Source organism: Bufo bufo, chromosome 8 (assembly GCF_905171765.1).
Source record: "Bufo bufo chromosome 8, aBufBuf1.1, whole genome shotgun sequence".
NCBI classification, from domain to species: Eukaryota; Metazoa; Chordata; class Amphibia; order Anura; family Bufonidae; genus Bufo; species Bufo bufo.
This window is the reverse complement of record NC_053396.1, coordinates 131,471,433-131,482,746: the sequence shown is the minus strand read 5'-3', so window position 1 is coordinate 131,482,746 and position 11,314 is coordinate 131,471,433.

The window sequence follows — 11,314 nt, the reverse complement described above, 5'->3', positions numbered from 1 at the left end:
GTGATTCAAGCCCAGTCTTCCGCTGCTGCTTATTCACGTGAGTGTCGACTTTAACGAGGAATAGTAGTATACGACTTTTGCTAAAATGTCAAGAATATTTCGACAACCGATGTCCTTTGCCGTTCACTTTAACAGATTAGGTTTTCACTTACTGGCGCCAGTAGCTCCTTTATGTTTTCGATTCCACAAATTTATGCGGTATATTCTCAATAGTTTTTCTTTAAAACATCCAAAGTTGTGAAAGCTGGTGGTCCTTGTGTTAAATAGGGGGGCCCAGTACCAAACGCGTTTCGAGGCTCTAAGTGGCCCCTTCCTCAGTGGTTGACCTCCCCTTCATAATGCCTGTCCTTATATAGGGGAATTAGAGACATGCAAGATGGGAAATGGATCTAGTTTTCCCTAATCTCTGTAATGGATTTTGTAATGGATTCTGTCTAAATCAAACATTACTCTTTTCTCTAATAAAGATACTATATTTTTCATAAATTTTTATCATGCATATTCAACAAGTTCTGTAGATCTTATTGCACCAAAAAACGCAAAATATCAAAAAAACGGATGTGCGATATTGATGCGTTTTCATTGCGTTTTCATTAAAAACATGCATTTCAACCATATTAATACATATATACCCTATATAAATGGCTAAAAATGCATATAAAAATGTACATAAGCATATAAAAACATAAAAATGTACAAACATATAATTGATGCCTTCATGTTGATAAATTATATGTCCTGTAGTCATATGTCATACAACGGTGAGGAGATATCTCCGTTGAAAACTACTTAATTTAAAGTGAGGTCTACCTAAAAAACTTTCTTAAAAACTATTTCCAACTGTTAAAAATTTATATAAAATAGATAAAAAAAGATAAAAATAACAAGAGATAGCTTCCTGCTGGCTTGGTGTATTTATTAAGGTAAAAATGTCGTATGATAAGGGTGAGTGCCATTGGCAAAGAGGGACCGGCCACCTTATATTATGGTACGGTCCCAAGTTGGCCGGTGGCACCCACCCCAAATCGCCCCTACAGAAAGCCAAAAAGTTCAAATTCGGAGTTCAACCCCATTGGCAGGAGTGTGTTGAATTCAAAAATTTTCTGTGTATCCGCTCTCAACATCCTGCCAATGTGGTCCCCTCCCCTCCAATGCTTCTGAATCTTTTCAAGAGCTGTAAACTTAAGATCTGAAGGGTCCTGGTTGTGTACACTTTTAAAATGGCTCGAAAGAGAGTGGTTTTCAAAGCCCTTTTTAATCTTAGCAATATGCTCTGCTATTCTTTTTTTCAATAGCCTCTTAGTTCTTCCAATGTATTGTCGTCTACAGGGGCATTCAATTATATAAATAACGTCACTTGAATCACAAGATAAAAATTCTTTAATCTTATGTTTATGCCCATTTGAAGTGGATGTTATTTCCATAGTTTTTTTTTAGAAAAGGTCGTGGACTTACAATTATTGCACTGTCCACACCTAAAAAACCCTTTAATGTCTGCCCATTTTTGTATAGTTTGTAATTTTTTCGTTCTGGATTTAATAGATGGAGCTACCTTGAGGCCTAGATTTGGGGCCTTCGTAAAAGAAATTAGTGGTGCGGCCTAATTTTGGTTTTAATCAAATCCCACTTTTTAAATTTTATTATGCGTTTGATAAATCTAAGTTGGTCACTATTGGGGGCATATATATTCACCAGGGTGAATCTAGAGTTATTAATATCACAAATAATGATGATATATCTACCATGTTCGTCAATTACTGTATCTATACAACTGAATGATATAGAATTTTTAAAGCCTATAATAACCCCTCCTTTCTTCTTCTCAGCTGGAGAGAAAAAAATGTGCGGAAAAGAGGGGTGATGAAATCTGTGTGAGTCTACTGCGTTTAAATGGGATTCTTGTATGCATATAATGTTGCATTTTTGTTTCCTTGTTTCTGACCAAAAAATTGAGCGTTTAAAGGGACTATTAAGTCCTCTGACATTTGCAGATAAGATTTTTAACCCCATAATAACCACAATTGACTCAGCTCAGAGCTATTTTTTATACCCCTCGTACTTTGAGTGTAAAACACATTAGCTAAATACATATTATTACCATATCTGCGAGAGTACTTGAAACAAGAGTACTTGAAACAAGGCATAGAAGTAAACCTTTTTGTATGAAGGTCAAGACTACTTGAAATTTGGGTGATGAAACCTCGGAAGTAGCCTAAAAGAAAAAAACTAATCAAAAACTAAGCTGCAAAAAACATTATGGAACTTTCACAGCCCAGGCTGGGCTGGATTAAAAGGTCAAGCGATATAATTACTATGGAGAGGCGGGAAACAAAAACAGTGTGGATCAGGGTGTGAGAACAATAGTAAGAGTAATCAAATTCATATAAAGAGTATGGAACCCCTTAAATAAAATTGGGGTGTATTGATATTTATAGCAATGTCAGAGACAATCACCTGACTTTGAACCATTCCTGGGTCAGTGATGGATGTTTCTTTCTTGGTGGAGAGATGCTTGGAGATGGCACTTTAGGAGAGGCATTAGCGCCCTCTTGTGGTAATGAAATATTCCACTTGGAACAAGCTTCAGCTAGGTCCTGAGGAGTGTTCATTACATGAGAAGAGTTCTGGTATCTCACAATCAATTTCACAGGATACCCCCATTTGTAGGGGATATTGTTATCACGTAAAGCTTTGGTATAAGCTTGAAATTCTCTCCTCCTGGAGAGAGTGGCTGAGGAGAGATCTGTGAAGAGTAGTATATTTTGGAACCTCTCAGGAATTGCTTTTTTGTGTTGCTCTCATTAAAGATTCTTTAAGCTGAAAAAAATGAATCCTAGCTAGGACATCTCTGGGAGTCGCTGAGGGAAGAGATTTGGGCTTAGGCACTTGGTGAGCTCTATCAATGATCAAGTCTGAGCTAGGAGTTTCTGGGAGATATGCCACAATTAAATCAGTAATAATGTCTTGTAGCTGGGTGTCCGTTATATTCTCAGGAATGTTTCTAAAGTGAATATTGTTCCTTCTGGAACGGTCCTCTAAATCAGCTACTTTCAGTCTGATGGCAGCCAGCTCATTTTCAACCGCATTATGACCATCTACTAATGAGTTGTGAGCAGAGAAAAATTCCTCAATTTTTTCTTCAAGGTGAGCAGTTCTCTCACCTATGGAGACTATGTCCGCATGTATAACAGATATGGTTTCTTTAAAGTCACTATGTATTGACCTTTTCAGGTCCATAAGCATGTCTTGCATTATGGACACAGAAATGTTAGTTTCTATGTGAGGAGCTGGAGAGCCTGTCACACAAGGGGACTTGTGAGGAGATAATTCACTCACCCTTAAATGCCTGTTTCTGTCATGCAGGGTGGATGGGCTTGTATTGTTGGCACTCCCAGAAGCTTCCGACTGAGGAGAGAGAGGGCTCATCTCATGTGGGGAGGAGCTCACTGCTGCTTCTGTGTTTTGGAGGCCAGCGCCATCTTTCTTGGAGCCTGATGCTGGCGTGAAAAAGTTGTGCACTGGAGCCTTCCTTCTTGATTTGAGATCCGTATGTCTAAAAATTCGAATATTTCTTGGCTGGTGTTACCTGAAAAAGTCAAGTTCCACTCATTGGTCTAGTTTATCCTTTCCTGTCTGCCAAATAAAAAAGACGTCATCAATATAACGTTGCCAGAGCACCAGGTCCGTCCCCAGTTTGGGTTGAATAAAGTGGTGTTCCCACTGTGCCATAAATAAATTGGCATAACTGGGGGCGAACCTGGTGCCCATGGCTGTCCCTTGCGTCTGTAGATAAAAATCTCCTGCAAAATTAAAATAATTGTGAGTTAGAATAAAATCTATAGCATCAATCACATATTCGACTTGCGTTTGATTAAGTCTCCCTTCTAATAGTAATTGGGTCATGACTGATTCTTTGCCCTGTTCGTGTCTAATAACCGTATAAAGAGATTGTAAATCAAGGGTGCCCATAATCCATTTTTGATTAAATTCTAATGATTCAATAATTCTAATAAATTGTGTAGTATCTTTGACGTATGACGGGACGTTTTTCACTCTAGGTTGTAGCATTATATCAACATATTTAGATAAATTTGAGGTGAGTGATCCAATCCCAGACACAATGGGGCGTCCAGGTGGGTTAGTTTTATTTTTATGAACTTTTGGTAAACAGTAAAAAACGGGAATGCGTGGATATTTATTTATTAAAAAATTTGATTCATTTTCATTTAAAATCCCTATTTCCCTACCTCTAGTACACAGTGCAGTTAACTCCAACTTAAATTGTTCCATGGGGTCATTAGGGAGTTTTCTGTATATCCTACCATCAGAAAGTTGTCGCAAACATTCAGAAATATACCTATCCAAATCCTGTACCACTATTGACCCTCCTTTGTCCGTGAGGCGGATAACAATGTTCTCCTCTTTTTGTAGTTCTTTGAGAGCTTTTACTTCAGCATTAGTTAGATTGTTACATTTATATCTGACTTTATCTTTTAATTTACGGATATCATGCTCAACACATTCTTTACAACTCGCCATTTCTTGGCTTATCTCATTGCTAGGGTATTTTTTGGAGATATTCTTAAGTTCCGTATGTTTGTATTCCTCATTATTCGTTATTTCTCGACTTATGGGATTCTTCAAAAAATATTTCTTGAGACAAAGACGTCTCATAAATTTCTCAACTCCAATAAAATTGTCAAATTTGTTGAGTTTAGTAGTGGGAGAAAACTTAAGACCTTTATGTAATAAAGTGATCTGTGCATCAGTTAATGTTTTAGTGCTCAAGTTGATAATGGAATCATTATTAATCATCTCCTCTATCTGTGCATGTTCCCTCTTCTTCCTACCCCCTCTCCGTATCTTTCTCTTACTTCGTATTCCCTCGTTCTCGGTCGGTGTTCCTGAGTACTGTAGTGTTCCTGTTGTATATATGATCTCTCTGGCCTGTGAGGTTGAAATCTGTGTGTTTGTTGTGAAATTTGTGGTCTGTGTCTCAAATTGTATTGATGATCTATAGGTGATTCCTTGTTCTGTGTCCGTCCCCTCCCCTGTGGTGATTTTTGTCTCGTCCGATTTCTGTGATGGGGTGGAGTCCTGTCTAAAAAATGTTCCGTTCTTCTAAAATTTCAAATCTATTTTGTATAGGTATAGTGAAATTTTTATATCATTTTTTATAGTTTTAGACATAATCTATATTTTAAACCGTTTTCCAGCACTTTTTTCAAAAAAACGCACTGGAACCGCACCAAAACCGCAAGCGATACCGGTGCGTTTTTTATATGACATGACTTGGAAACCAATATAGAACATTTGTATGGAAGATCTTTAGTCTGGGAAACTGCTAATAGCTTGATTTTACCTTATATTTGAAGAATATATTATGAATTATTTAGTTTGTCGTATGTCCTTTCCTTGTTATAATTGACTGTTTACCTGATTTTGATGATGTGAAACAGTGGATACATATATATATATGTGTGGACTCTTTATAAAATTCGAGATCCATGGAAATTCGAAAGACCTATTCCAAGCCAGGTTTTCTTGCGAACTTTGACCCCTATAAAGGAGGGGCATTAACAGGGGGATGTTAGCCACTGATGAAGGGGTCATTTCTCTAAACCCCGAAACGCATTTGGTATTACCCCTTATCAGGGCAGTCTTCAATGTTGATTGGACCCTGGGCAAGAATTTACTTGGGCCCCCTGGATCCCGCCCCCCCCCCCCCCCCCCACTTTGCTGTACTTGCTATACAGCAGCACTTACCTGTCACGTCCAGGGCCTCCAGGTGACGTCTCCTCTCTGTCATCATCTTCTCTGTAGATCTTCTCTCTCATCATCTTCTCCACTCGGTCTGGACAACTTCTCTCAGCCGCCTCGTCTCTGCAGAGTGTGACACACAGACATCATTATCCTCCAACTGGAGCCCCCACAGTGTTATCCTGCTGCTTGCTGTGCCCCCCCCAGGGGTGTAGCTATAGGGGGTGCAGAGGTAGCAGCCGCTACCGGGCCCAGGAGCATGAAGGGGCCCAAAGACACTTGTGCCGCATAAGAAGATACACAAAGCACTGAGGGAAGGGGTGCCCAAGCTGAACTCTTGCACCGGAGCCCATGATCCTTCAGTTACGCCCCTGCCCCCCCTCCCAATACCCCCAAATACTATCCTGAAGAAACATTACTGCCCCCCATAGTAATAGTGCTCCTCATAGTCCCACCAATAGTAATTCCCTTCTAGAATGCCCTCATTAGTAACACTGCCCCAACCGTGATAATGCTCCTCAACAATGCCCCCATTATTAGAAGAGCCCTCCCATATTAATAATACCCTCACAGAGCCCCCCAGTAGAAATAAGGCCCCCTATTGTTCCCCCAGTGGTAATAAAGCTCCCTACAGACCCCTCAGTAGTAATAAGGCCCCCATAGTGCGCTTAGTAGAAATAAGGCGGATCTATAAGACCCTCCTATAGAGCCCCCAGTAGTAATAAGACCACCTATAATGTCCCCTGGATCTGCAGTGCCCCCTGCAGTTATAATCCTCCCTCCACCACACAGTCCCATGTAAATAACATCACCTCCTCCCCAGCCGCCTCCAACGCACAATCCCATGTAAACATCACCCCCTAAGGCTACTTTCACACTTGCGGACGGATCCGCACCGATAATACAAACAAATTCATCAGTTCAGGACCGATTCGTTTGTATTAGATTTGAATTTCTAAGTCCCAATACGGATCCGTCCTGACTTACATTGAAAGTCAATGGGGGACGGATCCGTTTACAATTGCACCATTTTGTGTCCATGCAAAGGGATCCGTCCCCATTTACTTACATTGTAAGTCAGGACGGATCCGTTTGGTTCCGCAAGGCCATGCGGACACAAAAACGCTGCTTGCAGCATTTTGGGGTCCGCCTCCAAAACGGAACGGGGGGCTGTACGGAGCCGAACGAATGCATTCAGAATGGATCTGCATCCATTCAGAATGCATTGAGGTTAAACTGATGCATTTGGGGCTGCTTGTGAGAGCCTTGAAACGGATCTCACAAGCTGATCCCCAAACGCAAGTGTGAACGTAGCCTAAACATTAAGTCCCATGTACATAAACATCATTCCCCCCACCATCCACTTTCAACATACAGTCCCATGTAAATAACATCACTCCCTCCCCCAGCCACCTCAAGCACACAGTTCCATGTAAATAACATCCCTCCCTTCAGCCCTAACATACATCCTAGTTAAATAACTACAACTCCCAGCATTGCTCTGCCTCTCCCTGTCCCTTCACTTACCTCTCCAGTCCTCATATACAGACATCAGCATTAGGCTCCTTCCCCTCTTCACTCCGGTCCAATCCTGCACTGGTCACATGATGGTGACATCATCCAGGTCATCCTATCACAGCCTGTTTTGCTGATCACATGACCTGTGATGTCACCACAGGTCCTTCACCTCTACACCCAGTGTATTAGATTCAATTGTATTGCCGTTCTGTGTACGGCAATACAGTTGTATCTAGCAGGCAGGCAGGACATTCGGGGCCTGGGACAAAACATCCGGGGCCCAGGCCCCGAATGTTTTAATCTAGTGATGCAGTCACTAGTGAATGGGAGTCGGGAAACGGAGCTCCCTTGGGCCCCCAGGAGCAACTGGGCCCGGGGCAGCTGCCCCTTTTGCCCTGTGGCAAAGACGGCCCTGCCCCTCATCTGGAAATAAAGAAAAAACGTACATCGATCGGCCGAGGAGGCGTGGAATCCATTACTGAAAATATCGAACCGCTTAGACAACTTTCGTGACACGGGGGTAATCCTGACTCATCGCGGGGTCACGTGTACTTCAAAGGTTGGCGCTGAATTTGAACACAAGTAATAGCCCTTGAGACCGGAACCCCGATTTCCATAGCAGGCTTACTGTGTCGAGGGCAATGAAGTCCACTGAAGTCCTCCCGGTAAGATTGTAACAGTTGTTTTAATAAGCGATCGCATCTTGTGGATTATACAGCGGGACGCCGCTGTTTGTGTCAAGTGAGCGGGACCCTGCTCTGCATGTTATCAGCGCTTGCCTGCGCTTGAGATCAACAACTACCTGGTATACTGCTTTGGCCCTTGGAAGATTTTTGGGTTGCCATTGTATTGCGAACATTTCATACCATCAGAGGTCTGGTTGACTGTTACTTTCCAGAGATTGAGATCTCCTGATGAATTGGTTAACTGGATATACTTTTTAACCGTATTGTGAACACATATATATATATATATATATATATATATATATATATATATTTATCTTTTATTATTGCTGCCATCAATTTTAGCATTAAATATCTTTCTTATTGACCTATCCATACCATTAATTGTATCATTTATTTTCCGAATTTTATCCAATATTAATAAAATCCCAATACTATAGGGAGTGCCCCATTATCTATTTATTTATTTATTAATTAATTTTTCACTTGTCAGACTGGGTGTTGTCTGTCAGTGGGAGCACCTCTAAGTGATTCCCCATCACCCGTGTGCGACATATTTCAAAATTTATTATGTAATCTTTTATAATACATATTTTAATTATTATTTTTCGGGTGCAAGATGCCTTGTTGTTTTCTGAACTGTAGAATAGCGGCCGCCATTTTGTGCTATTTGTGCAGGAAGAATCCCAAAAATCCCAAAATAGCAAAAAGTCTGAAATATTTGATCAAAATGTCACTCATACAAAAATTTACTTTTGTGTGCCATAAAATAATACCTTCTCCGCATTGTGTTCATATTTGGTAGCTTTTTTAGAGCTGATCGCTAAGGAGTAGTATTTGTATAAGTATATAATATTTATTATATATAATGTATTTGTATATATAATATTTTTGTAGCTAAAACATTTACCGTTATGCTGATCTCATGTTAAGCATTTCTGATGCTACTGGCAATGGAAGGGTTTTATAATATAAAACATAAAGGTAGATTCGTAATTAATAGTCAACGTCTACATTAATTTGTGATGTGAAGTACAGAGTACTGTGCCCAGATCAGCTGATCAAACCGTGTTTCATCCTGCATTGGCAGTAGTGACTTACCTAAATAAGGCAAACACATGATTATTCTGTATGTCATGCAGGCACAATTGGGTCAACATAAAAGCAAGAAGAACATCTTGAGATATGCCAGGTGTCAGACTCTGTTGTTGGAGGGAGGCATAAGAACATTGCAGTGCCTTCTAATCAGCTAGAAACTAATTCATCCTTATTGCTAGTCATTAAGCGCTGAGAACTTACTGCAGACTGTACTGGTAAATACATTGATTTAAAGGCAGGTGGAGCCAAGAAAGGGTCAGGTGTAAGCGTCAGGGCACTTTGCCATCAATCAAGCCCCATTAAACCAGGAAGAGAGATAAATGAGTCGTGACTGCAATGTATTTATATATACCATACTTTGCACACATGTAAAACCAAAGTTAGATTTTCTACATTTGCATTTTTCAAGCTAATTTTAGGTACATATAAATGTTTCAGGCAGGGGTGTCAAAAACGGGACACCCAAAGTGTGCATATTGCAACTGCGCATGCGCGGCTGTTCACTGTTCATTTCTGTGGGACTGATGAAAATAGCAGAGTGCTGGCTCAGCTATCTCCTGCAGCCACGTAGAAGACAATGGAGAGGTGGCCACGCTCTCCATTAATTTTTTGGCTTGGCTACTTTTGGAACTCCCCTAAAAATTAATAGAGAGCATGCTGCACATGCGCGGTGCACTCTCCTATCCTATCCTATCATTACATGAGCAGTTTACGATTATGCTGGTTTCCCTAATACACAGGGATAATGCACACAATTATATCACAATGGCAAAGCTACAGCACAAGCATAATGTGTACAATGATGTCACAGAACAGCAATAATGCTCACAGTGATACCACAATAATAAATATGCATGGCGATGTATAGAAATGACAGCACAAAAATCATGCTAAACATAATGCACTCTTCCATTGTCCTTATATATCACTAACTGCACATGTGATGGCAGTGCAGATGGCCGCCCTTAGATATTGGGCACCACAGCAGCTGCTATTTCTACTACCCTGGTAGATACACCCATGATTTCAAGAGGAAATATTGCTAGAAGAAAATAGCAATCCTTGCAGATAAATATGAATTATATATTTTCTGCTAACTACAATGTTTCTACATTTGAGTAATGCTTAGCTGGGGTTCATTTTCTTTAGTGTTTGCAGCTTGGCTGATTTTTAGTTCTGCTTTATTGGGTCATAGTTATGGTCTCCAATTTAATATGTATCTGAGGTAGTCTGAAATCTACCTCCTATCACCTCGCAGGCTCACGCATTTTTCCAGTCCCTTCCTAATGAAGATTTTGGCAAACATGTATATTGCAAGGTCATCCAGAAATCAATGCATCAAGAACTGATTATAAATTACAAGTAACTAACCCTCAAATAATAAAGAAAACAAGACACATGCGATTCAACTAGGGAGACCTTTCCAAAGTCACCACTTTACTAAAATTTGATATACATGTGCAGTGTGCCCAGGAGAGGAGAGGATAGGGATGATAATAGCAAGAATAGTGGTCATAGTTAATACTCACTCTGATGCAGTGATGGGAAGGGCACATCTTTCTTCCTTTTGGGGCAGTGTAACGGGGAGCCAGCGACGCGCTTCCTCCTTCCTGCACCGCCGGCATTCCGCCTCTGTGGAGACCAGGGGCAGGGAGGATCCGGCCGTGCACACCTCCTCAGCATTGCCGGCCTCCTCCTAGCTGATGTGTGAACTGAGCGCCGATCGTGAGTAATCGGCGCTTAGATGGTTTGGGCTGGACTTGGGCCACGTGACACTGGCCATGTCACATGACTCAATTGTTCCTGCTATTTAAACAGGCAGCCTGCTGGTCACAGGTTGCCTGTGATTGGTCTAGTTACCCTCACCAGCTTTCTTTATATATTGAGACATTGCTTGTGTTGACCACGGTTTCGTTTTTGACCTCAACCTCGCTACCTCCATTTGTATTTGAAGTGACCTCTTGGCTTCCGACCTCAGCTTTGTTTGTTACCTTGCTATTGTGTTTTTCCCTATGTACTGCATGACCTCCTGGTTTTTTACTTTTGCTTCCCTGACTCTGTTCACGGTTTTCCCTTTTCTTTTAGGCCTCTGCACGTATTTAAGCTAGGGACTGCTGCCAAGTTGTACGCCGTCAGATAGGACGGGTCATGCAAGTAAGTAGGGACAGAGGTACAGATGGAGTCCAGGGCTCTTCCCTTCCTTCCGTGACAGGGTCTCCTGCGGTGGTGGAGACAAATATGTAGTAGAATAG